At 38.7% G+C, this 27284-nt stretch overlaps 1 protein-coding gene across 9 annotated transcripts in view; it reads left to right on the top strand.

The window, feature by feature from the left end:
* Positions 1-27284, top strand: part of FUT8 (fucosyltransferase 8) — a 127744-nt gene continuing 100460 nt past the window's right edge. For 4 of the 9 annotated variants that reach the window (XM_068945609.1, XM_068945607.1, XM_068945604.1 and 1 more), the window contains exons 1-2: positions 146-302; positions 20783-20859. The gene's annotated coding sequence lies outside the window, so the exon portion shown is untranslated. Of the gene's footprint in view, positions 303-644; positions 911-957; positions 1099-20782; positions 20860-27284 lie in introns of those variants that run through there. The other 5 variants (XM_009682797.2, XM_068945606.1, XM_068945602.1 and 2 more) reach the window with 4 other exon arrangements.

The raw sequence follows: 27284 nt of genomic DNA, 5'->3' as shown, positions 1-27284 counted from the left end.
GCCGCCGCAGCCGCGCGCGCTGCCCGGCGGACGCCGCTGCCCGCTCTCAGTGCCGGCGCCGCGCCGCGCTCCCCGCCTTCGGCGCGCGCTGTCAGCGCCTCGCGTCCCTTCTGCCGGGCGGCCGGCCGGCGGCGCCGTTAAGCGGCGGCGGGTTCCTGCTTCCGTCTCCGCACCTCGGCGCCCCCTTCGCCTCGCCGCCCCCTCCCCCCCGCCGCCCCTCCCGGCGCCCGGGGGCACCCTCGGCAGCGGCAGCGCGGCTCCCCCCCCCACCTCCTCCCCGCCGCCAGCGGCGCCGGCACTCGGTAAGGGGATGCGGGGGTTGAGCGCGAGCCGCGGCCGGGAAGCGGTGCCGAGCCGGGAGCGGGCGGCTTCGCCGGCGTCCCCCATCCCTCCGCCGGGCCTGGCGCCGCCGCTGTTGCGACTCCGGCGCTGCTCGGCAACGGCCGCCGCCGCCGGGTGGGGGGCGGGGAGCGGGGACCCCGCCGTGCGCCGCGGCGCCGGGGCCGCGCGGGCTGCCCGCGCCCGGGCGGCGCTGGCGGGGCCTGAGCCGCCGAGCAGCGCGGCGGGGGCCCGAGGCTGCGGGGAAGGGGCGGCGGGGCCGGCATGCGGCGCGGCGGCGGGGAGCCCGGGCGGGGAGCTGCCGCCGTGCCAGGCGCCGCGGCCGCAGGGCGCCCGGCGGCCTCCCAAGTTTCCGCCTCCCCGGAACTCCGCCGGGGCCGGGGCCGCCTGAGAGACGCAGGGGAAACGGGGGGCTTCACGGGCTGGGAGCGCTTCTGCTGCCGGGGCGCTCGAGGAAGGGCTTGCGCTCGCCGGGGTGGGCGGCCGTCGGTTGCTGGCTGGGGCTTGTGCCACGGCCGCCTCTGCCGCGTCTTCGGCACGTTTCGGGCTTTGGGTTTGGATTCAGTGACTGGTAAGACAGCAGCGATTTTTCTCCAGTCAAGTTTCTGCTTAACGTAGGCGTGGGTCGCTCCTGTGTGTGCGTGTGCGCGCACCTCCCCCCGCTCTAGATGTTCTCCCCAAGACCAAGCTGTGGCCATCTGCTTGCAGAAGCTCACGGCTGGAGAGCAGACCGGTAGGCTAGAGGAAAGGGCACGAGTGGTGAGCAAGTTCAGCATTGCTTTTTAGGCTAAGCATCTTCATTTACTTATTCAGTGGTGTTTGTCGTAGCATGCTGTGGTCCAGGTTGTACCAAAAAGCGTATGGGCACAGATGTTGGGTAACAAACTGCTTGTTGGAAGACTGTAGGGACAGTAACTGTCCTTGTGTGCACAGTATGATGTGGTCAACGTGCCATGTGTAAGTGGATGTGGAAAATGGTAATGTGTTTAAGAACCGAGTCTTTACTTTCAGTCTGCACTATATCTTATATTAGCACTTAGCTTTTGTGTGTGTGTGTGTATTGTGTATATATACATATAGGTGTAGACATACGTATATGTGTGTGTGTACATGTATATACATATAGACGCATGTATACACATACTCCCTTTCCCCTGGAGTAGTGTTTTAATATCTTAGTTTCTAGGCATCAACTGAAAGCAGATGGAGTACTTTAGAAAGAGTGTTTAGGCGTGAAAAGAGTTTTGGATTTTACAGTGTTACTCAGTTTTTTTTTTTTTTTTTGTCATTTTCCACTACAGATTATTAAAAACTTTAGAAACTGCAAAAGCAAATGAATGGCCCACATAGTCCTTGCTGATGCTTGGGATGGTCTTACAGAAGGTTTTGTGGCAATTCCTTCCATTATTAAGAAAAGCTAGTTATTAGAAGTTATTGCTTTTGATTTCTGGTAACATCTTTTTCTCTGGTTATTTCAGGTGTGCCTACTACCAGACTTGTACTGATACTTTTTATGGTTTCATCTGGAGATTTTTATATATACACACACACACACATATCTACATGCATATATAGATGTGTGTATATATATGTGTACATAGATTTATCTAAAACTGGCAAAGTAGCATATTACAAAGTTTGCATATTTTTGAACAACACATAATGAAGCAATCTTCTTTCAGTGTTGAAAGTGTAATCAATTATTCATATTTTCTGAGCAAGCAGCTCAATGATGAGGGGAGAGTAAGAACCACAACCTGGAATGTTGAATCATGCAAATTCACTCTTAGTGACTTAGCTGCCAAGATATTTGGTAACTGGGAGATATAGAGGGGCAGTTAGAAGTTGTAACTTACTTTTCCTTTTACTCATGTGTCTTGTTTTGTTTAGAATCTGTCCAGATTATGTTAACTGAGCAACTGAAAAGATGTTAATGTTAGAACAAGAATAAAATGTTAGCTATGCTGGAAAACATTACATACATTAAGTGAGTTAGCAAAGGTAGTACTAAACCACATAGTGGTCATAAACCACACGTTCCATCTCTATATTGGGACTCCAAAAATAGGTACTTGTTTCTATAATGGAATTTTGCATGTGATAAATATTGCAGACAACTCGTCAGATTCACCTGAAAAATTACATTTCTGATCAGTTTTCTGTAGCTATATACAGTTACTGCCTTATCTGTCAGTTCTGTTTTAAACTGAATGATTTTCATAGTCTTGATGTTTATGTACAGTAAAAGTTAATAAAAATAATTTTGCGTATACATTATGTGATCAGTCTATTCATTGAAATTTCAGGCAATAAACGAGATTTGTACTTGAGTATGTAAATCCTGTTGCATAGTTAGAGTTTAAAATAAAAAGTAATTACTATGATGTTAGGCTGGTCTGGAGGGGGAGCTAGTGTCAAAGCGAAATGTGACTTGATTTTTTTCTAGACTCATTCAAAAGCTTGCTGTTTGATCACAGAGCATGCTTCTAATACAATAAGAAAAACAAATATAGATGATGCATGCTATATATAAGAGATGCATATTAATGCAATCATATGTATGTGTATAACCTGCGAGCAAAGAGATGTGGATGTATTTTAAGGAAATGATGTGTTTTGCTATTATGTAACAAAAACTGTCTTCAAAGAACTTTGATGGTGCAAGATCAAACACTCGTACCTCATGAAATGCCAGGATTAGGGATGCTTGTAAAATTGTAATTTGGCCTGTAAATTTATGGTTAAAAATTACACTTTTCCATGCAATGTTTTGTTCAGTATTTAGCATAGACTGGCAAAGATTGTGCTCACTTAATGAGCAATATTGATTTTTTTTTTTTCTTGGTATCAAATAATGTGTGGCCTCACTTGATATTTATTACATGCCATTCCCACTGCACCGTGCTAATTTCCTCTTTCTCTGTTTCATTACGTTTGGTCTCTAGTGTCTGCATCCTTCACCGGTAATGTTTTCACAGAACTCTCTGGAGATGTGTGGTGTGTCCCTTCATCTTTAATATCCAATTTGAGGCCTTTATGACATAAGTTTTCAGAATGAACTATCAGAGTTTCTATGATTTGCGTGCTCTTAAATGTTTTGTCATAAGGGTCTGTCTCCCTATATAGTCTACTAACAATAACCTGGCTTGTCGTTGTTACCTTTTTGTGGAGCCTTTAACCGGAATCCATGGATACCTACGCTAAGAAAGAACTTACTGCTTTGTTTGTAGTATGGTTTCTATTGATTTAGACTCTAGGTATGACTACCTAGATCTGCTGTAAAGTTAACCCCAAGATACAATATTCTGATGAACAATGGATCACCCATTAAAAGCTTTTTTGTTGTTTTCCTTAGATGATTTGCTTGCAAGGGACAGGAAGAAAATCTAGTCTTCCAGGACAATATTAATTCCCTTTCTTTTCCTGTAATCCCTGCACACTTCCCAATGTTTGCAGCAGATATGGCAAGGTCCTCGCATAGCATAGTGCTGTTATTTAAAAGCTTTTTTTAACAGAGCTCTCTCCTTCATATAGGAAGACTAGCTTCTATACTGAACCTTATGGCCCTTTCAAAAGATAGTATACTATTGTGTACTTAGGACTAAGTCATGACTGAAACACAGAACATGATCAAATATATATTTTTTAACCTAGGATTAGATTTTTGGTACTCATCTGTGGAAAAATTAAGATTCTTTGAACAGAATCAATTTTTTTCAACTTGCTAGATTAAAAAAGCAACCTCCCTGGTGCTGGAGAGAGAGCCCTCTATCATATGGGACTGTGTTATACCACGTAAGTTTTTAGGAAGGTCGAAATTTTTAAGTTGCCACTTACAGACTTCTGCTACTTGAGCTGACAGTGTGATATTATTAATTTGTTATCCTTCAGTGGTCCAGATGATAGGCTCTATAAATGGGTTTACCAGACACTTAAAGGTAACAGAGTAGTGGTGAAACTCTGGAATCTTGGGTTCTATTCAAGGGAGTGAGCATGTTCTAGTGGATACTGATTTTGCTGCTTATCATTTCTGTGATATCTGCTTAAATATCTGTCCCAATCCTTTTCTTTCACATTCCCAAATTTTTATCACAGTCCTGTTCTCCACATGTTAGTTTCATGCCGTAGGGCTTCTCATTTGAAATCCAGGACTGCTGGACAGGGACCTTCTGACTAATACATTGTTTCTCCCAGTATTCTTTTACTGTTTGAACTCTGCCCAGCTGTTCTTACTCCTGTCTGCTGGTCTCAGGCTTCTGTTCACTGTCATCAGCTTGACATCCACTCTGCTATCATGGCTGTCTTGTCTACCTTCTGCCTTTCTACTGCCTCCTGTTCTGTCTTCTGAACTTGTCATCTAACTTTAGATTGTACTTCATTTGCGTCTTCCTGCCTAGCTGGTCTGTCATCTGAATTTGGTTTCTCCTTCCTTACCGGTCTTCTCACCCATTTCATACTTGTTGTGCATCCCAAATTCAATTTTTTGTTCACTGCCTCAGTATCAGCTGTTGCCACATTGCAGCTCTTTCTTCATGATAATCCTGTTGGTCCCCCTCTTTTCCAGCCTTTTATTCAACTGGATAGCTTACCCCTCCATGCTTGCTGGGCCCAGCAGGATGTCACTGAGAAACAGCTTAGGTGCCAGTGGTCCGTCTTGATACTCAGGAAGACAGGCAGGCATATCAAGAGATAAGCTTAGCTAGACAGGGAGCTGGGCTTAAGCTGGAGAAGAGAAGGCTTTGGGGGGGGCGCGGGTAGTGGGAGACAAGACGACATACCTAACAGCAACCTGCTAGTACCTGTGGGGAAGTCACTGAGAAGATGGAACCAGACTCTTTACTGAGGTGCGCGATGGGAAGACAAGAGACAGTGGTCATAAATTGAAAAAAAGAAGCTTCAGACTGGGTATAAGGAGAAACTTTCTCCCCATCAGGACAGTCAGGCTGTGGAACAAGTTGCCCAGACAGGTTGTGCCACCTCCATTTTGGAGGTTTTCAAGACCTGACTGGGTAAAGCCCTGAGCAGTCTGGTCTGACCTCATAGCTGACCTTGCTTTGAGCAGGAGATTGGACTGGAAACATCTTGAGGTCCCTTCCAATCTGAAGTATCCTGTGAGGCTACAGCTGCAGCTGCCTAGCTCTCAGAAACCCTGAGCTGGAACGTAGTCAGTACAGAGAGAGGGTGTTGGTTACTCAACTCAACATATGAAAACAAACTGAGTAACAACAAAGTTACAGTGAGCTTGACAAAAGCATCGGTTGCGTGTCAGGATATGCATTTTGCTGTCTCTCAGGAAGATGTGTGGATTTCCTTAAAGCATGCAGGTGATCAAACTTTTAAAATAAAAGATTACCTTCTGTAATTGGGCCAAATAGTATATTTTTCCATAGCTGTATTTGGAAAGGGAGAAAAAAACCAATGTGTTGCATAAAATAAAAACATTGAAGTAGTTCAGCTTTGAGATGGACACCTGGCACAGAATGGCTCATCTTGGAAAGCCTTTGGCAACTTAAATTGAAAAATGAATCTTCTATGAGGAAGTATCTGGCAGCCTCAGAGATATTGAGGACATTTGTCATAATGTGTATGTAAATTCATATAATGCAGCTCATAATGCATCATATCAAGATGATGATTTTCTGAGTATCTATTAAATCATTTGCAATTAATGCTGATTTCTTTTTTTCTTTAAATACTCACTTGATATACTTGTCCCATCAAATGATCATGTTTCCTTTTGTTTTCTCCCCTGCTTCCCTTCCGCTCTACTTTTCCTGAGGAGGGGAGATGGGAAACAAATAAAGGGGGGAAAGCAGTCTTACAATAAAAGGACCCAGTAACTGTTCTGGAAGACTTTTGGCTTAGGTCTTCAAATCACAAGATGCGTGTCTGGGGATGTTTTTGTTTTTATTCTAGTATAAGATGCTACTTGAGAAAGTATTCAGATGATCCTTTTCTGAAGTTTTTGCCACTTTATTTGTATTTGTCAGTCGGTAGTTTTTGGGATCCCTTCCTAAGACATGTTGTAACTTCCGTAGCAAAGCATAATTTCTAGTGAATCCACCCATTTTACTTAGTTCCTTCAATATTAGGCATTAATAAAGCATAATTTATGTAGTTTCTTTTCAAATATAATTCTTTCAAAATAAAATGAAACTTTAAGTATTGGTCATTCTAGAATTTGTTAAGTTGGTGCTGTACAATTGCTTTATGCCAGCAGTATTAATTCTGAATGTAAATGCTTCTGAGAAGTGTGGTTTCATTATATGTTTGCTTTTCTAACTTTATCGTGGTAAAGTGAATATCATTTTGTTTTCTGGAATATTAGAGAGCATCTTTTGTGAGACAGTTAATAACAATGAATGCCACCATGACATTATTAATTCTACAAGGTAAAGGCTGTTTTTAGAAGCTTGTGGAATATTGCTGTGAATATCTTATGGAAGCTAATCCAGGGTTGCTTGTGTTAGAATCTTTTCTTCATAGCATTACTCTTTCAAAGTTTTCTTTTCTTTTCTTTTTTTTTTTTAAATAAAATGACTACAATAATTCTATTCCAGCCGCCTTCCAATCTCAATATATAGTTTATTTAGTTACTTATGGTAAACTTCACCATAATTTGGTTACAACTTACATAGTGTTATAATAATGTTTTTATGATAAATCTGATTTGTATGGGTACAAATACATTTTTCAAGCTGTTTTTTGTTTGAGGGGGGTGTTTGTGTACATGTATGTAATAAATATTAAAGTAAGTATTTACCTAACATGCTGTTTACTGACTGGTTTATAAAACTTACATTTTCTTAAGTGAATTCATTAAATTATCAGTTTATTCAATTACAGTAAATTTCTCCTTTAAGCTTTTTGTCCATAGTGAGGTTTCTGTTTACCAAGAAGCAAATGACCCATTTCAAAAATGTGATCTTTCATTAAAATTGCCTGGGGCCTTTGTCTGTGTTTAGCTCCCTGTCTCTATTTATGATGCTAACATAAGGAATATACTTGAAAAATATATACAAGTTTCTGATATGCTAGACTTAGCTGATATCTTGGCTCTTTTTGGATGTTTGCTAAGCAACTTTCTCTGTTTGATAATCAGTATGGATGTTCACACATTAGATTTTTGTGCGTTTAAATTGAAAAGTTTTTGCCATTTGAGAATCTGTAGTGTGCTGGTGCTCTCTCTCTCTTGTTTGAATTCACAGAAAAATATTCTTTCCATTTTTTCTTATATTTTAATATAGTCACTATTTTGTTTCTCCTACTAATGATTTTGTTTCACTGAGACATCTTTGTGCTGCTTGTGCCATGTCTTGGTATGCTTAGTCTCTGCGCTTCCTTTTCCTGTGGGTGTTTTTTTTTTTTTTTCACTTTTGAAAAGGTTTAGAAAGACTTGCTCACAATTTACAAACTCCTGGATGCCTGTCTTCCCGTTTCTGTTTGATTAAATAAGTCTATTTCACAATTCGTGACTCTTAACAATATAAGATCCTACTTTTTGATCTGACTGTTGCTCAATGTTTTTTCAAATTAGTTAGGACACTATAAGTTGCACTTTTCTCCTGAGATGGCCCACTGTTTAGGACATGGCTGCAATTAAAAGATATTCTTGACTTTTTTTCACTGCAGATGCCTTTAGACCTGTTCAGTGCTCTGGATCTTGGGGTAGACTGCTAAACATTCTCTCTTCAACTTCTGTTGTCTCTGAACTTCAGTGAGCCCACACTGGACTTGGTATCACTACTGCCTTGAGTTTACCTTACCAGACTGTAAAGATGGATGGCAATCTGGGTAATAAGACACCTTACACTTCACCCTCTGACAACATTCATCTTCAAACTCTAGAGATGTGAATGTTCTTTGTATACTCCCCACGGAGGAGGGATGCTGCCTCTTAGCAGGCTGCTGGTAGTTTCTTCTGATGTATTTTTTTTCCTTCAGTGGCAGCAGGATCTTTGGAATGAATGTAAGCAAGCTCTTTTATCCCTCTGCTCCACCTGATTTCAGTGGAGGGTATCTCTTATGAGGGATTCATTCAGACAACCGAGAGCAGAGAGATGCTGGTCTCCTGAGGAGCTAGACGTAAATTTAAAATTTATGGAGTTCAGTATGATTTCAGACACTTGTTTGGTTTTCCTGCGCAACATGTGGTAGTGTCATGCAGAGGTAATGATAGTAGTACTGCCACAGATTCTGTGTCAACAAGAGTGGTGAGAGAACAATGTCTGTATTCCATTGATTGCTTTTTAGAGCTGTCCATGTGTGAACGCAGAATCACTTGCCTGCAAACCATCCTCAGGAATGCTGGGCACACATCTGAGGTATGCCCGCAGTTACTCAAGCATTTGGGCTGGGAATGGGAAATATCTTGAGTCCTGAAAAATGGTACTAAGGTCATGAAACCGTGTTTTGAGTTGTAACAGGATATGCTGATATCTCTCAGGCAGAGATGTTTTGAGCCTAGGCTCGCTACTGAATAAGTTTCAGATACCATTTAATGAAAGACTGATATATCAGTCCTTCCAAATCCACTTTTTCCTAAAGTCCTACAGGAGATAAGATCTTACTGGCTCTGCTTTCCTGAGATAGTTTACAATGCCACAACAAACCAAATGTGATACCAATCAACTTCTTTCCTTTGTCCCCTCTCTTTCATAGCTTTGTTTTTTTTTGTGTTTTGTTTGTTTGTTTGTTTTGGATTTTTGTGAAATTTATAGAGAAAATCTGAGGATGTAGAGTGTGCTTTACCTTGTGTCAGGTGCAGGATGGAAATCAGTAGACCTGGGAAAGGGTAAATGAGCTATAAAGATTGAGCACAAAATTATTAGTCTGAAATGCCTGTGGTATGTAACTACTGAAAGTCTGAATGTATAACAAGAATAATTTTGAGTATTGTTAAATAATTTTTGCATTTTTGCTTGGCTTTGCTGAAATAATATTTCATAAATACAGTCACATGTAGTATGAATTGATCTTCCTATGCTTTTTCATTGATTATAATAACTATAATGGAATTCTGATGGTAGATTAGACCTACTGGCTTTAGAAAAGTGAATTGTTCAGGAATTAGTGACAGCCATTGCAAAAAGTAGGGGACTGGTGGGTAGTGATGACATGATAGGATCATGTCATCTTCTTGCTCAGGTAAGGAGGATGATAGAAATTAATTATTCAAATGAGGGTCTCTCTTTAGTTTATCTGAAATCATAATTGTAGCGTTTTCTATATTTTTCCTTGAGAAACTTGTTTTATTTTTTGGAAGGTAGTTCAACTGAATTATCAGGCTAAACGCCTGAGTCTTTATGCTGAATTGTTAAGATTAATTTACACCCAGTAGTTCAGGATACTATTGCTTCTGAATAGTATTTTAGCTCAGAATTTTTAGTTTAGTCTGTTATTAAAATATGCTTTTATCTAACTTTTTATGTCTGGTTGACATCAGTTAATATTTGGAAAAGATTAAATATAAATCCTTTTTATCTGCAATTTTTGTTAATGTGGCATGTTCATGTAGTTCTGGTGAACTAGTTAGGCATTTTTATTCCAAACTGATTTTTGATTAGTCCTTTTATATAATATTAAGTTTACTGGTCTGTTAATTTAGGGAATCCCTAGTACAGTAATTTGCCCTGACAGATTTCAGATTTGCTTTTGGTTAAGTAACGTATTTTGCTTTCCCAGGTGGAGATGTCTCTCTAAAGTTACTTTGACTAGAGTAGATTTGTGAAAGTCATGTATTTTAGGAGACAAGAAGGATGTTGGCCGTGGTACAATGTAGTAAAGATTTTCAGGTATTGCCAAGCCATGCCATATTGATTAAGACATGTCTATAAAATTTTGAGTGTGCTTTCCTACAGTTTGTTTAGGAAAATAAATGATTAATCTCAGTGGCTTTTTGTTCTTATAGATTTATATGCCTAATTTTTTATCTTCTAAGAACTTAAGATAGTGGATTGAGATATGCTTTAGTGTCCCATTAGAAGTATCAGACAATATCAATTAAAGTTATTTTTGACAAGAAACTTGAAAAATAGGAAGCAGAAATTTAACTTCCCATTGTTTTCAGAGTGCTGTCTCAAAAATGCATACAGTATCTAAAGAGCCTTCCTATGACTTTCTTAACCTGTATGTAACTAATGTAAACACTGAAACTTTTTTTCAGAGTCTTTGGTGTATTTAAATATTCTGTAAAATGTTGCAATATGCTCACACCGTGTTAGATGGCAGAGGTGCATCCTGGGAGTTCATGAAGACTATTGCTTCCTTCCTCCTGGGAAAGTTATGTGTAGTGGGTCCAATTCACTGACACCTGCAAGTGTTCCCCCCCGCCCCCCCCCCACCTCCCCAGAGACACTTCAGCATAAGAATCTGTATTTGACTCCTGGGTTTTCCTTGGTTTGTAGTTAATCTAAGATATTCTGCCTGTACAGTTTTTGGTTGATTCCGTTGATCTGACTTTAGCATGGTAATGAGCTGCTTGTGGACTTAATGTTCTTCTGTGCCTTTTCTGTTATTCAAATCCTTTTCAGGGTCATAAAAATTAGGGCATCTTTACCTTGATAACCTTGGTTAGTGGCTTTTCCCCTGAAGTCTTTTACAAATGTATAGTATTGCTGTTGCTTAAACTTCTTACCTTCCCTGGCAGAAGTAACCACAAGTAGATTGATTCTTTTTCTGTCTTAGATATATCTTATTAAAATAGGTAACAGCTTTAACAGCACTTTCGGAAATCAAAGTGCTTTGACACTTAATGCAAACAGATTGTGTCCTACTCCTTAGTTGCTGCATGGAATGCTTTCTTGCCTGGTTCCTTTCTTGTTTGTTGCTTCATAAAAAGCAAGCTGGTGTGATATTTTCAGCTGCCAGCGCCCAGAGTTGAAGGGCCTCTAGACCTCGTGTCCTACCAGGAGCTCTGTGGTCTCCTTAGATTATGGCATTTTTTGTATTTATACGCTTGGTCAGATGTGATTATGGAGAGAAAGTGCTGTGAGCTGTGAATTCCCTTTTGAGAATTCTTCAGCTGTGTTCAGATGTGCTGTGTGAAGGCTTATTGTGTTCTGAAGGTGAATAGTCCCAGGTGTGCGCAGTTAGGCATGAACTAATATGAAAAAAGCAAAATGAAAAACGCAGTGTGATAGCATTCAGGGTAATCAGTGTAAAGACTTGTTTTGTGGTGTATTAGTAGCACATAGATCAGTGTGAAAAGTTTGCGCTGAAGTGTGGAAAACCAAAATGAAGTATGGTCTCTGCAATTGTAGTTTGTAAGGTAATTTGCAATATTGCATGGGTCTGTCTTCCCCGAGGTGCACATATTACATGTGTTTGTTGTAGAAGAAGATATAAGCACTGAAGACAGTTACTTGGTGAGCATGTGTAGTGTGTGGAGTAGAGATACTTTGAAGGAAGAGTCGTCATTTCTTGAAGATGCAGTCTAGGCCCCAACCAAATGTTTTGTCTATCATCTGCTGCTTTTTTTTTTTTTTTTGGTAGCTTTAGACTTCCTATTTCCATATGGAGATTTATCAAGCACTGTGAAAAGGTGAAAAGCTTGTCCTTCTGTATGCAGTAGGCTCTATAATGAGTTCAATGATGGACAGCACTGTTGTCACTGTATCTCTGTATAACTGTGCTGGTAATGAAAAGTACTAAGACTTAAGATTGTATGTCAGAGTTTTTTTTTACATTGTCTCAATATTTTTTTTTTCCCTTTCATGCTTCCCTTTGTTCTTCCAAGTAGCAACTTTTGCTTTTCTACCATTCTCTTCCTGCGTTCAGGGTTTAGCAGAAACCCGATTGCATGAGTCTGAATTTCTTGGTGTTTGAGTACCACCTTGTCTTCTTTGTATGGTGTCTGTCAGCACCTCTTGACTGCTGTAGAAAAGGGTGATAAATGCCTAAGTAAAGTTGTCTTTGTGGAGGAAAATGGATAGGATTGGTGTAATTCATGAAGTCTTTTACTGTGTGAAAACAAAATTATTCTCTAATGTAATACTGGTCACACAAGTTAGCTTGTAGCAGTCATTGGATAGTATAGGGAAACCTGATTTAATAACAGTATGTACTTGTTTTAGGGATGAATGAAGAACTCTTAACTGTAGATTCTTTAACTCATAGTAAGTTCATTGCAGTGAGCCCATTTATTTTCTTTCATACATTGCAGAATGGAAGAGATAAAGATTAAATTTAGATGGATTAAACTCAGCATGTAACTTTAAAAATATTTGCTTCTCACCACTAAGTAGGAAATACATATCTATAATTTTCTATAATTTCCATCATAAATTAAACATCAGAAGAATAAGAAGGGAAGCCATGATTGCCCAACTGATAGTAAAAGTAGAGGATAGGAAAAATAAAAAACCACATCAGAAGAAACCTTCATGCATACGTTTTGCAGTAGTCACTTCTTAATATCATGCTATTTTAGTCTGTTTATGGTGATTCATGCTCAAGGTAAAGGCATGTCACAAAAAGATTTTGCAAAAATGAGCAACTTTAAAGACCTGAAACCTCTGTAACAAAATGTACCTTAGTATTAGTGTGTGATTTTTTTTTTCCCTGACATGCAGACTCTTTAAAGCTTGGTGCATAGTGTTGAGGAGCAACCTCAAAGACAGCCTCAGTAGCCTCTGGTGTACTGAAACTTACGAACTGCATAATTTTGGGGGGTAATATTCAGGCTAAGGGCGTGATATGTGTAATGTTCAGGCTAAGGGCATTCGTGCTTAGCCACTTTCAGTACTGACTTTCAGCTTTCTTCATTATCAGGCACCGTCAGGCACTTAACAAACAGATTTTGACAAGGTCTTTCAGATTTTTCCTGTGGGCAGTATTTTACTGAAAATCCTGATCACTTCTTCCTTCTTAATTACTGGAATCTCTGCTGTGATACTCTTCTTGACCTTGTTTCAAGATCCACCTTTGATTAGCATGTGTCCAATAAATGTGAAGCTGCAACTCTGTCTAGCCACGAGGGAAGAAGTGTGCCTTCCTTTCCTCTCAGTTTCCTAGACGCTGAACACTGCTTGCAGCTGTTCATAGCTTGCCATGTGAAATTCATGCTGTCTTTGAAATCTTCACAGCTGCTAGTGGGGTTCTGAATACCAGTGCTGAAGTTGACCACAGTCTTGTTAATGTCCCCTTACTGCCACTTGATTAGAGTCACTGAAGCTGTTTGATGTAGGTTTTGGAAGAGAATGCTGTGATCTTTATTTGGCTCTTGTTTGAGAAACTTACACTGAAAGATGAAATTATATCCATGTTCCTAGTATAACCTCAACAGTAATATCAAACTGTGTGCTTGCTATGGGCAGATTTGAAGTACTTACTTTTTCAGAAGGAAGAAAAAAATAAGACAGAGGAAGGAACATGGAATGCATTATAACAAGGTCTAAGGCACAGAAGATGATGCTAGTCTTTCTTTTTTTTTGAACCTGACATTATATGAATTGTTTTAATACATACATAAGGGATTCTTAGTAATTCGGTTGATGTTGGTACTTGCTTTCTGTGTTCATGTTCCTTTTAATGTAAGTTTCTCTGGCTTTGAAAGACTGAGTAACCTATGCTTTGATACTTGTAGTGATAGCTGCAATGGGTAGTAAGATGTATATTTCTTTAATTTTTAAAAATGAATCTCCTTTTATATCTGAAATTAACTAGGCTGAAGTAAATCTCCCAGTTTAAAATAGTCCCTTAGTTAATAGCAAGGACTACTAGCTTTTCTATATAAATATAAAATTTAAACAAAATGGAAGTTCTTTGGCTTACAGTCAAATTCCTGTTTGTTGTATTTTCAGTGTAACTGTTGTTTTTCAGCGTAACTGTCATGAGCATGGTACTGTCCTTCCTCCTCTGTGAAGCTTGCTGATATACATGTTTGGTTTTTTCCTTCCTGGGGCTGTCCAGCATTGTATTCCTATACTGGATAGCCCTTTGCTTTTGCTCTAATTAGTCTAACAAATAAGCATAAGTCTGTACTGCACAAATATCCTCCTTCCTTGAATTAAAACACAGGTTATTTCAAAAGGACAAGTTTTGTCAGCATTTCTGTCTTTTTCTTCTTCATGTTATCTGTATTCTTATGTAACAAATTTCTTAATTTGACTTTCCTGACAGCTTTATTTGGAGTCTTTTCTTTGTTTCCTGTATCTAGAAAGAGTGTGCTCTCTGTGTATTTTCATTGCCTCTAGGTTTTGGGAGTCTGCTGGGGCGGGGGGGCCGGGGAGGTGGAGAGGGAGGGAGCTTAAGGGTGAAGAGGGTTACTACTTTCCCCCTTTGCACTCTCTTTCTTAGCTTTGTGTACTGTACTAGACTTTATATGCACTTATTTTTTGTTTTCTTAAGCTATTTTAGTTTCAAATCCCTTTTGGCTACATCAGCACTAGTAAAGTGAACAGTGGCTAGGACCATTCTCTAGCATTGAGGCCAGCTGACGTGGAAGGACATTTGTCCCTTCTGTTAAACTCTCAGCCTTCAGAACAGGTAGCTGCGTGCACACCAGCATTTGGAAGTTTTCCCTGCTATGTGACAACCCTCAGACTGTTCCCAGGAGTTATTTGGGAGAGTGCAGTTGGCCTTGACCAGAAATATTTCAGGGCCTGTTCTAACAAGATGACTTACATTTCAGTGCCTGGGAAAGTTTCAGACATTAGATATTGATGTAGATGTAAACTTTTAGGTTCACTTTCTCAAAACCAATAGTCAGCCCAGTTACCAGCTAGAGATTAACTCAGTTGCATCTATGATGTGCTTCCTGAAAGCCCTGTTCTGTTAATCATTAATACTAAATGTTGTGTTTTGGATGATTGCATTAGCTGTCTTGAAAAACTAAAAGAAAAGAATCAAAAAGAAACAAATCACCTGCCCCACAGTTCCTCAAAACCCTCATCCACTTAAATTTCCTTGTCTGGGAAAGCGGACAGTCTTTGTCTTTTAATTTGCTCATTGGTGATATGAATGACAACAGATTTTTAGCTTGCAAGGCTGGGAAGCACAGATGGTACTTCACATGGCTGAGGAGAAAGGGGACTCGGGGGGAAATGAAGCACAGCATACGTTTTCTTGGATTTGAGAGCAGCTAAACGGGGTCCAGTGCTTGGTGTGTTTTCCCAAATTTCCCCCAAAAGTGCCAAACGCGTGTGTGATATGGTAATATAATGTTATTATAGCATAGATGAAACTTTGTAGAGTTAAAAATGTAGGGATGGGAGCACCGAACAATAGAAATCTGTCTTCTAGGAATATTGTGATGTGTCAACTAGGGTCATGTGTTTTTGAAATAAAGTGGAATAATGAGCCAATTGGTTGGGCCAGTGTGACTTGAAGAAAGGCAGCAGGAAAGAGATTAAGGGAACAGCAGTGTTTGAGCAGGAGGAAAAATGCTGTGTTGATTTATTATGTTCAGGGTGACCCCCCTCTTAGGAAGCAAATAGGTTTAAAATGTTTTTATATTTGGGATGTTATTCAAAAACTTAATTCTTAGATTGATCCCTAAAATATCCATAAAAGAAATCTTTGGATTGCCCTGTTCTGACCTGTTCTTGTATACTGTTTTCGGTTTGTGCCTTGAGAAACCATTATGTGTGAAGTTTTCAGTATCATGAAATGGCGTTATACGTTTTAGCAACTTTTATCTTCCAGTAGGGATAAGCACTTTATGATATTGAGTTTGGCACCTAATTACTATTTGTGCAGTTGAGAATGGCATACTCTTAGAACAAGATCAAAGTGGCAAAGTTCTGTTTGATAAGGAGAAACAGATGTGAGCCCTGTCTTTTAGAGTTGTTTCTGAGGACTTTGACAGGAGGTGTAACGCCTCCAATCTGTATCTTGTTTGATTGAAGTAGAATTTTACTGAACAATTTTGTGTCCTTACACCTGCAGTGGTCAGGTCAGCTTGTTTGAGGGGGAACCATTTCTACTAAGTAGAGAAGCAGAATGAATCCTGTGCACTTTATTGGATAACAGCTAATTCTTGAGAGCCATTCCTCTGTGCATTATAGGCTAGCTGATTTGTATTTGATCCTTACATCTTATGGATTAACTGTATTACAGGTTTTCTTTAGCTCTTAGCAGTAAGGAATCTTAGACCGAAATACTTTTTTCAGGTTACCTGCCTCTTTCCTCTCTTCCCCTGGATCATTATTTTCTTTCCATGTCTGTTTAAGGAAACTTGCTTAGTATCAGCAAACAACACTGATATCAGACAGAAAGGTTGTGGGTACATGAGAAATGAAGTTCAGTTTTTCAGCTAGATAACTGTTTCTGCATTAGAAAACCACGTTCTCTCTTATCTCAAAACTGGAAAACATTCCTTGTAAGCTTTACTCGGTTTGCAGAAGGAGGGTTTTTTTTTTGTTCACCAAACATGAAAAAATGTTTACTGTAATATTTTAGCTGTTAAAACAAACCAAAACAAAAACCCTTGCTGGAATAAACTGATTCTTTCGTTTTAGTATTTTTCATAACATAGTTTTAGTTGCTTCTGTGCTAGCTGCTTGAAACAATAAAGCCAGCACTGAAAGAGCAAATCGGTGACCATGGTGCAAAAACAGTGTGTGTGCTTCTGAAATTGCCAAGACAGGGTTATCACACTTAGTAATAGAGGATGGTTTGTGTGTCTGGAGTAATAGAAAATGGTTTAAATTTAGTAATAAAAAATGGCTAAGTCACATACTCGAGTGCTAACAAGAATGCCAGGTATAACTAGACTGCTAATCAAAGTGAGGTGGTTGTTGCATGACCGAGAGATCCTGATCTGCTTCCTTCTCAGACGCTGTGGCTGTGTGCTAGTAACGTGATTCTGAGACATGCAGATGGTTTCTTAGCTTTTAGAAAAGATTGTCAGGGCCAGCCGGGAAAGAATTGGTTAATTTGCGTTTAGGGCGTGGTATATAGCTCTGATCATGCTAGCACGCAGAAAAGATTGAGGCATTTGGAAAGAAAAGAACTAGTAGTGTGATCCCACTAAAATGGAACTTGCCTTCTTAAAGAAGAATGAAAGAGAACTTGGCAAAATAAGTCTTGAGAAGGAATAAAAATACTCTTGATAAGGGGTTAGGAAGTATACGGGAGAGAGAAGAACTAAAGTAAGGGATATGTAAAGGATCCCCATATAAGTAATCTAATAAATAAAATTTAGTAACAAATCTTATTTGAAAATCATAGGATGAGATCTTGAAATACCTTTATCAAATGAGAAATGGAGAGAAAGGAACTTAGTGTTTCAAGGTGATCTTTGGTACATTTATGTAAACGGTGGTAAGGAGAGAGCCTGGAGGTAGACATTCAGGAAGAGCATATGACATTTCGTGGTACTAAAATAACTGGAATCTCTGAGAAGGGGGATAAAGGAATTGGGAAAAGATTTGACTATTTATCATAATGTTTTTCATTTTACAAATCCTTTTCTTCACACCTTCTATTGGTAGCCTGCAGAGAACAGGAGGGAATAGTTATAATATATATTTTTTCCCCCTTCCTTGATGCATAATTTACGTTCTGGTGTTGCTTCCATCCTTTTGTGAAGCAGAGGCAATTTGCTATTGCCTGAAGGTGAGATTTGGAGTAAGGTGTTCTGGATTGTCCTGTGGTATTGGGAAAATTGTCCTGGCCTGCCATATGGGTCTAGTGTCCATGTTGAAAGTTAAAACCTTTTGCCTCAGTCAGGTGGGGCAGTGGGTGCTCGCTTTTTGCTTTCTCTCTATTTTCCTGAGGCCACGCTGGTATTTTCCTCTAACACGTGCTCTGTCGTTTCATCACATCTGTGATGTGGTTGGCATCGTTGGCATTCTGTTGTCTTGCTGTCATACATCCAAGTTTTATGTGTTTTTCAAATTCATTTAAATGTCATGAAAAGTATTAATGAAATGTTTTGGACTTTGTTTGAATGGGCTCTTGTAATGCAGGAGACTGGATTAAACAGTCTAGGTGGTATTGGACTCTTTTATGAAAGTATATATTTTTTTATATAGATATATCTATATATTCATATAAAAATAAGAGATAATGCCATGTTCATCCAGCAATTCAATGTTGAATCAGGAGTGTAATTAAAGTTTCCTATCTGTTAGGTCAGGTCATGACATTTATCTCCAAAAATATCTCTGTGAAAGGCAAAAGGGGCAGACTTATCTAGAAGGCACCAGTGTCTAATTAATCTAGTAATATTTATAAGTCTTGCTGAGGAGACTGAAAAACAAATGCAGAAACAGTAGTTGTAATTTTTATGTTATAAATAGACCTCAGTTGCCACAGATGCATTAGTGACATTAGGCTGGAAAATCATTAGTTTTTTTGGTAGTTCTTAAATTTTAAATGACTGGGAATAGGTTGAACTCCTCCCAACTTTCCTGGAAAGGTAATGGAACAGGTAATTGCTTCCCCCCCCCCCCCCCCCCCCGCAACATAATAGTAGATTTATGGAGAGAAGAAAATTTGCTGGTCTCTTGCACCTTGACTTTAGTAAGGCATTTGTTACTTCTTTGTGGATTGCTCTACTTTGTAATGTTTGGAGTTATTCACTTTGTAGAAGAATTTGCATGGAGTAAAGATATAAAAAAAAAAAAAATTAGAACTTCATTTTTTTTCTCCTCAACTCTGTCAACAACTGTTGAGTAGTTACTTCACTCTGATTTGTGTGTCAGTGTGAAAAAAAAAACAAACCCAAACACACCTGCTTTCTTTTCATTGTTCTCTGTGTTTTTTAATCTATTTTAGTGTCCCTCAGCTGAAAATTTTGGTGAGCTTTTTGGTAGGCATGGTAAATTGTCCGGCCCAGTGGGACTCTGACCTTTTGTTACTGCTTGTAATTCAATTTCTTTACAGGTAAATCAACATGTAATTTTAATAATTTTTTTTTCATTTCTACTTTGTTTACAATGAGCCAGTCTGTCAAAATCTGGTCTCCCACATATATTGTTCACATAATATACAGTTTTTATCTGTTATTGGGGTTATGGATAGGGAAGTTTAAGAAGATACAGCACAATGACTCATATAAAATTAAAAGGAACCGCCATTTTAGGTAGTGCTCCCATAGGGACACTGTAGGGCTAGCTCTTGGAACAGAAAGGCCCCGTACTCAGTTTTGCTTGGCACATGGACTGGCCTTTAGCTGATAGTTTCACCTCTTCATTTTTGTGCAATGGTGGTGTAGTTAATTTGATGAGAGGTGCAATAAAAGAACTAGTTAGAAGGCTCATGTTACTGCCTATACACAGGCTAACAGTGTTGTATTTCACCGTAGCTGAAGTGTACTCCAACTATGCATCTCCAATGGAAATGAAAACAGGCCATCTTACTCTTTCCCCCAGGAATTCCCTCAGTGGAAGTTTGTGGGCTCTGGCCTTGTAGTTGCTGATTATTTTAAATAATTTATCACATGAATAAAAAAGTACAGAATACAGTCTTGTTCTTCTTTTGAATCCTTACTGCTCTGTTGCAACCTGTGAGATTTTTAGGGTTGCCCGTTGAACTTGCTCATTTGGCAGTACAGCTGCTGAAGCTTCTCTTGGAAATATAAAGTCGCTTAATAACATTCATTTCAAAAATAACATGAATTTGCCAGAATTCTAATTGCAGTGAAGGACAACTATTGGCAGCGTTTATTGTCTTTTTCTCTTCACTCCTGTTCCTGGTACTGCTGTTACTTTAATTGGTTTCCTATTTATTTTCTTTTCACAGGGTTCCCCAGTTTTGTCCCCTTCCTTGAAGTCAGGTTCACAAACTAACTTTTTCAACATCCTGCTTATTACTGTTTTGAAGATTATTTGCAGCTTTTGGTTGCTTTTCCTGTTAGATGGCCAACAATCAGCACATAGTCCAGTAGTATATAATTGTTCTGAAATAATTTTTTGAAGTATTTTCAAGTATACTATGTTACATACAAACATAAATAAACAAGTAGTACGGAGCAAGGTGACTTGCTTACATCCGGTTTAAAGGCACAGCCTGTTCTTTTCCATTTGGCAAGTGTTTCAGTTTGAGTAGTTTCCTATTTTTAGCATCCGGGACCAGATTTTAGGATCTTGGTCCTATAATTTTCCTCAATGTTTTTTCCTAAAGCCTGGCTATGTCTAGCCCAAGGATTAATCAACTGTTTTTTCTCTCTCACTTCCTACGTTTATTTTCCCAGCCACAAGGAGAGCTTATACTTCCCTTTGAGTTTTTTGGAAGTGAAATAGGCAGTTACTTTTTTATTTTTTGAACCTCAGTATAAAAACAATTTGTTCACATGTATTTATTTTTGTTTTCATAAAAGTTGTGCTACAAGTCAGTTGTCTAATCACAAATCATACAAAATTCTGAGTGATATTTTTAATAAGAATGTGTGCATGCATCATTTGAATGTTGCGTATAATAGCTAAAGGATGGAAATATGGATAAAGTAAAAAAGGATAAAAACTAACTGCTCTTTCTTTTCCTCTTCTACTTCCAGAGGATCAACTAGGCTTCAAAATGAAAGTGAGGAAGAAGAGTCGCTAAAAGTATTAATTTGAACAATAATTATTTCTGGTAAGTAAGTACATCTCTTCCTCTGTGATGTTGCTTCTCCTGACACAATAGCTAGATAGCTGTGAAGAATCTAGATGAAGAGCTGTGCTACCAAAAGGGCAACTGAAAACTGCCCTTCTGATGACAAATGCTTGTCAGTTGGAAAAGGTAAACTTTGCAATAGAGCTGTTGAGTCCTCTGCTAGATGTTTTGTTGATCCAGTTTAAGAATACATTATTTATGTCAGGTTATTGACTTAACTGGGTCAATCTGATGCCCACTTTGCCTTCCTTTTCTCCATGCACCCGTTTCTGTCTTCTCCCTAAAAAGAGAAAATCTTTAATATATTATGTATCCTCTGCCTTATGTGCAAGCCTCTTTCCCTTATTCTGTGTTATGCACAAAGACTGGGCATAGGCTTTACTCTGTGAGGTTTCTTTCTGTGAGAGTTGTAACTAGGCCATTATGACTGGTAACTATTGCGTGCAGTGGGATATCCTAAATGCAGTGCTAGATTTTCTCAAATGACGACAAGCATTTAAAAACTAAATATTAAAGGTTCTTAAGCTTTTAAAGGTCCATGCAGGGACTATAATATCCATTTAAATGAATGAATAATTAAAGGTAAATCTTAGAAGAATAGTAACTCTCTTCCTTTCAAAAAGGTGGTTATAGCATGTAATGAACTTCACTGAAACATGAATTCAGGTGTGAACTTGGCAGCCAAGCATGTTATAGCATTATTCTTTCTTGATGCAACTTTAGGAAAGGCTGTTATTATCAGCATCATTAACATTGTTCATTATGGTAAGGATAGGAAAGTTATTTGAGTTGTTTTGAACTCTTCAATTAATATTAGACAAACAGCTTAAACTGAATTTATTGCAGATGAGATGCTTTACTGTTCCTCCAACCTCAGTAATGGTTGTGAATTAAGCTAAAGAGATCTAAAGTACTTGGGGTCTACCCAAGTGCTCTGAATTATTATGATGTATTTATGCAATTAGAACTCTTGAACTATTTTGTTAGCTTAAGAATTTAATGAATGGTAGAAAAGAAAATGTGGGATTTAAAACAATGTCATGATAATAGTTCCGAAGACCTCATGGGCAAGAGAGAACAAAGGTTACGGAGGAAGCTTTCCAAGCATCAGTTAGGTTTTGTGAAGCTGGGTTGGCCAATGTAAGAGCTTGCTGTTGCTGAAAGGGATTGGTTCAATTTCCCCATCTCCAGCCCTGCTCACACTTCAGTTTGCTCTGACTCCTGCTGAATGCCTTTGGGAACTGATTCATCTCACAATCCCAGCAAAAAAAGGTGGATAGTTTTTCTGTTGGATTACTGAATTGAATCAGCTCAGATTAGAGGCAGCAGCAAGTTACTAGATCTGTGTAGCAGTTTCTGGAAAGGCTGTCTTAAATTTACTAGACAGGAATGGCCAATTTGACTTTTGAGTATTACATGATACTTCCATGACAGCATGGGACTAAGAATGGGGTAATCCTGCCAAATAGTTCCTCCCAATTCTTGCTGTTGGTAGGAGTGACCAGCTGGTGCTGAAAAGAAACAATGATTTGTAGGGAGTATATTTTTGAAAGACTCCTAGCAGCAGATAACTGGAAAATCTGTGAGATGTGGCTTCTTCCCTCCCTGCCCATGTTGGGAATGGCTGTGTGTGTTCCAGGCCCTGGAAATATATGAAAAAAATATATAGTAAACTTGCATAACCTGTGCAAACCTGGCTTCTTAGGAGGGACTAGCCAATTCCGATACATAATGTTTCCCACATCAAGAGCATAAAATAACAATTGGTCTGTATCTTGGTTTACCTTTTTTTTTTTTTTTTTAATATTCTTGTTTGGTTATAAGGGCTTGCTTTTGTAGTTGCTGCTAGAAAAAAAATTAAGTTAAAAATAAAGATGATCTTTATTTGGCTTAAGTGTAAGGATGGATACATGCATATATGATTATATATATTTAACCACTATGGTTCATTTATACTGTTATCACATTGCCTTGATTTATCTGTAAACTGCATCATTGGTATCTCTTAGAGGTACTGTCCTTCCCTGATAAAGGAAGGAACACTGTGCTTGAGAACTGCAGGAAACTGATTTTTTTTTGCCTTTTCTGTTCAATTTGTGTGGGAGGATAATTAAGAGGATTTGTGAAGGTGCATAGACTGCAATGCCTGGAGTACTGATATAGCCAGTGGTTTTGTGTCCCCTGCTAAGGGAAACTGGACAGTGGATGAAAGCTGATTTGAGCTTAATATCTAGGTAAGGTCTAAGTAGTGCTGTTAGGCTGAGGAAAGTAAGTAATACAACAATGTGGATACCTTTCACTAACTGTTTCTGTTGTTACTTGATTCCAACACCTATGGATTGTATTGGATTTGTGCTTACTCTTAGATTGCATAACAACTGCATTCAGAACTGTTTTCTGCTATCACAGTCTGACTGGGAAAAAAATTGTATTTAATCTATCTACCTATTTTATGTTTTTTATGTTTATGCTAAACTAAAATTGAATTTTGGGGAATTGTTTAGGGAGACAAGATCAGAGGAAATAGCCAGACAACAAGGATATTTTGTCTAGGAGGTATTTCCTGCTTCACAGTTTCCTGCAGTTATTCTTAAATAGATGAGAAATTATCACAGTTTTTTAAATTTATTTTTTAAATGTGAAGTAAAATGTAAGGAGTTGGTGAAGCCAATTTTGATGGAATTAAGGTGGTCTATACCCTGAGATATTGCAGAGAACTCTCCAGGGGAGGCCTGTGCTTTTTGGGCCTCCTAAAGAGCAAAGAATTTTGAGCTGAACGTGGAAGATGTTTTCCCAAATTAGACCTTGGCGGCATGATGTAAATGTAGATAGAAGCAGCTCTTGTTGCAACAAACCTCAATGACTGATTAGCTTTTTTTTCATCCGTATTCTGAATTCCTACTGTAGTTTTAAGTTACTTTACAGTGATAGCACTTTGCAACAGCAAAGGTTAACAATGCCTTTCGTGCAAAAACAAGCCATGCCAACAAGCAGGAATATCAGTGAAGATACTGGAGCAGCCTCTTCCAAGTTTCATACCAACTTAAAGTACTCTGATTCTCCTCTGTAAAAGAACTGTCGGGCTTGTGTCTGTGGTGGTTACTCATATCTTTTCCTGAGGCATAGGGTTTGTTATCAGCATCCATGACATTTGCTTTGAAGGTGGAACTGAGACTTTATTTTGTTTCTCAGGGAGCAGGCGTGTTACAGATTATTGCAGAGCAATCCCAATTCATTTCTCTGTACTGCACTCCCCTCTGCCAACAGTTATCAACACAGCCTTACTCTTACAAATTTGGCATATTACTGGTAATATTTTAACCCTTTGTCTCAAACATTGTGTAAAATACAATGCATAGCAGTAGCAGGAATAATTAACTCTGTGAGGTCCAGCCCAGTCTCAAGGCATTGCCAGTTACTTTTCAGTCAATAAAATGTGTATTCAAGAGCTGTGGTGCACCTTATGCAGTAGTAATCACTCCTTTCTCATCTCTTAACACTGTGTAGAATTCATATGGCAGCCTAAAGATACTTCAGCATGAACGTTGGCATTACAGTTCTGCCTTTCCAAGCAAAATGCCACTTGGTTTTCAGAAAGTCCTATTTTTAAAAGACTCTTCTTTTTGGACTTTCCTGCCCAACCATGTTAATATTGATGACATTCATTTTTAATCATGGAAAGAGTGCTTCTTTTTCTTTCATGCTTAAGATTGACTTGGGAAGGCAAAACTGGCACGTCTCTTTCCTCTTGATCTAACATATTTTAGAAATTTCATTGTCTTAAAATGTTCTTTTCCTCGCATGCTATAGTTGCGGTGCTGGGCAGGAGGTCATGCTTTTACTGACATTTTATATGTGATGATAGCTATTTACTTTAGGTTTCCACTCTCCGACTGTTTGTCTGGTGACTGATTGCAGTCTGGAACTGGAAGCTTCCAGAGGGTATTAGTTCCCTTTTGCCCCATTGACAAAGGATGTCGGTTTTGTCGTCAATAGTATTATGTGGCAGTCGTATTTGGCATGAAACTCCATGTATGTAATCTCCTCTGTCTGAAGGATGTGAGGAGGTTGCTGATTGTCCTATAACTGTGACAGTGAATGATATTATAACGTGGTGCTTTTTTTCACAGGTCCAAAAGCACCACTCAGCACCGTGCAGCTGGTCAATGAATGCTTGCAGCAGTTGGTGATTTTAATGCACCAACTGTATCGTGCATCCTTTCCCCTTGATTATCTCATGTTCGTTTCAACATGGTTTGCTAGTTGTAGAAGTCAAGCAAATCTGGAAAAATTGTGTGTGCTATTGTTATATGTACATAACACTCAACTAATCTGAGAAGAATTCATATTTCTTCTGGAGAGTGGCAGAATGATTGAAAACTGGTGTGAGCCATAGGTTCTTAAGTCATTTTGGTTAAAATATTCTTTTTTTCAAATTTTTTTTGTTACTAGAACATTTCTGTTCTACATTCAGATTGAAGGTGCTTATGCTAATTTTATTCCACTGGTTTCATTCAAACAATTTTTCTACTTATGTTCATGTTCCATGTTTTCCGTGTTTTACCACTTTAGAGTAATGTTTCCTGTTTTTCTTGGGATGTTCTAGAAAGCTAAGTCAAGCATACCTGGAATCTCTCAGTTTTTCAGTTAATTATTGTGGCTATTAACTACCAGATAATTCTTAAATAAACTATTTTATTATATGAAATGATTTGTATGACCAACCTGTATTACTAAGCCCTGTTGCAGGGGAAAAGTTAATGCTGATGCATCTGAAGTTATTTTGTGCAAACAGAAAATTGAACACGCTACCTCAGTGCTTCACAGTAAGTTTGGAGCAATACATTTCTGAAAACTGCTTCTGTTCTGGAACGTACACCTTGAGTCAAAAGTACTCAGTAATGGCATGAGAATGTAATTTGAGCATTCCACAAAATCACTACATTAGGAGTATTCAACCAATCTCTAGCTCTTTCAACTAGTAACTTATATTCTTTAGGCTTTCCTACTCAGTGCATTAAAAGCATTCCAGGGAACGTCTCTGGGATGCGACCAGTGTAAACTAATCTCTGAGTTTGGGAACATTTTACAGCAACATGTTTAATATTAGAGTGAATTATCGTTTTGATGTCTCATTAGAACAGGGACTATAACATGAAAAAAGGCTAAGGAAAAGGGAAACTCTGGGGCTCTGTTCATAAAACTACTAGAATGCAATTCATTCGTTCTAATGGCTTTCGGGAGTATCTTAATAACATAAGCTCTCTCACCCCCTCAGTCTACTTGTCTTTCTTCCGCATGCCTTTTGGAACAATGGTCTTTCAGGTTTGAGCTCTGTAAATTCCTCAGATTTGTCTGCACTTGTGGCTTTTTCCCATTTATTTTCTAATTACCTTATATCAAAGGATTACTCATTGTCTGCATTTCATTTATTCCTCTGCATTTACTCTTGGATGGTTTAGTAAGTGGTTGTAAACAAACCATCTGGAGATGGAGCTGATAGCAGAGAGGATGAGATTTTCCCATTGCATACCAAATATAGTCATTTTGTTCTGTATGATTTCCTGAAATGTGTGGATCTTCTCCAGCTCTGTATGTAGTGAGGCTCAAAACAGGCTCTAAAGAAGCACCAGAAGAAATATTTGGCCGATAACTTGATAGAAAAAAATGAGTAGAACTTTTTTGCAAATTAGTACTTCTGTACATGTATGCACCCTCCAAATCTCCTTTCCCTTTAGACGCTCACCAAGTCATTGGCAACTACTTCTGTTAGGGTCTTGTATTTCAAAACGATCTTAATCTCTACTGTTTCTTTAGTCACCTTCTCCTAAAGCATGTATATGTGTGTACATGCAAAACTACTAATCTTTCCTTCTCTTTTTTTGAATTTTGAGTCTGAGTTATTTTTTTAGCAGGCAGAGTATTAACATGCTTTATCTTATTTTCTTTTTTTGCATACACCTACAGAATATTTTCTGAATGCAATTTATTCTGTTATGATGAGTAATCAAGTGTCTCATTCATATGGAATGATTGTTATTTTCAGTGCCAACTTCTTATGGGCTTGTCTAACACAGAGTAGGAGTGAAGAAAGTTAGAAATGAGTACATAGTGTGAGTTCGGAGGAGGCCTTCCTGCGCTTAGGTAATGAATAAAAAAAAAAATTTGAATGGTGCTAAATGAATCTATGCATGTAGAAGTTCATGAGAAAATGGCTGTATGTGATATTCACAACAGTATGTGAAAACCTTTCTGAATACTACATGAAAAGACTAAAAAAAAATATATTTTACGCTCCATAAACATAAAGCTGAAGTTGGTAGCAAAGCAGTTTTTAGTTGTCTCCCCCTTTGCAATTGTTCTGTACTTGACTAATACAGTTTTATGTGCACTTACATAGCAAC

Source organism: Struthio camelus, chromosome 5 (assembly GCF_040807025.1).
Source record: "Struthio camelus isolate bStrCam1 chromosome 5, bStrCam1.hap1, whole genome shotgun sequence".
In the NCBI taxonomy this organism is placed as follows: Eukaryota; Metazoa; Chordata; class Aves; order Struthioniformes; family Struthionidae; genus Struthio; species Struthio camelus.
Note: the sequence above shows the minus strand (reverse complement) of the source record. Positions and strands in the feature narration are given on the sequence as shown.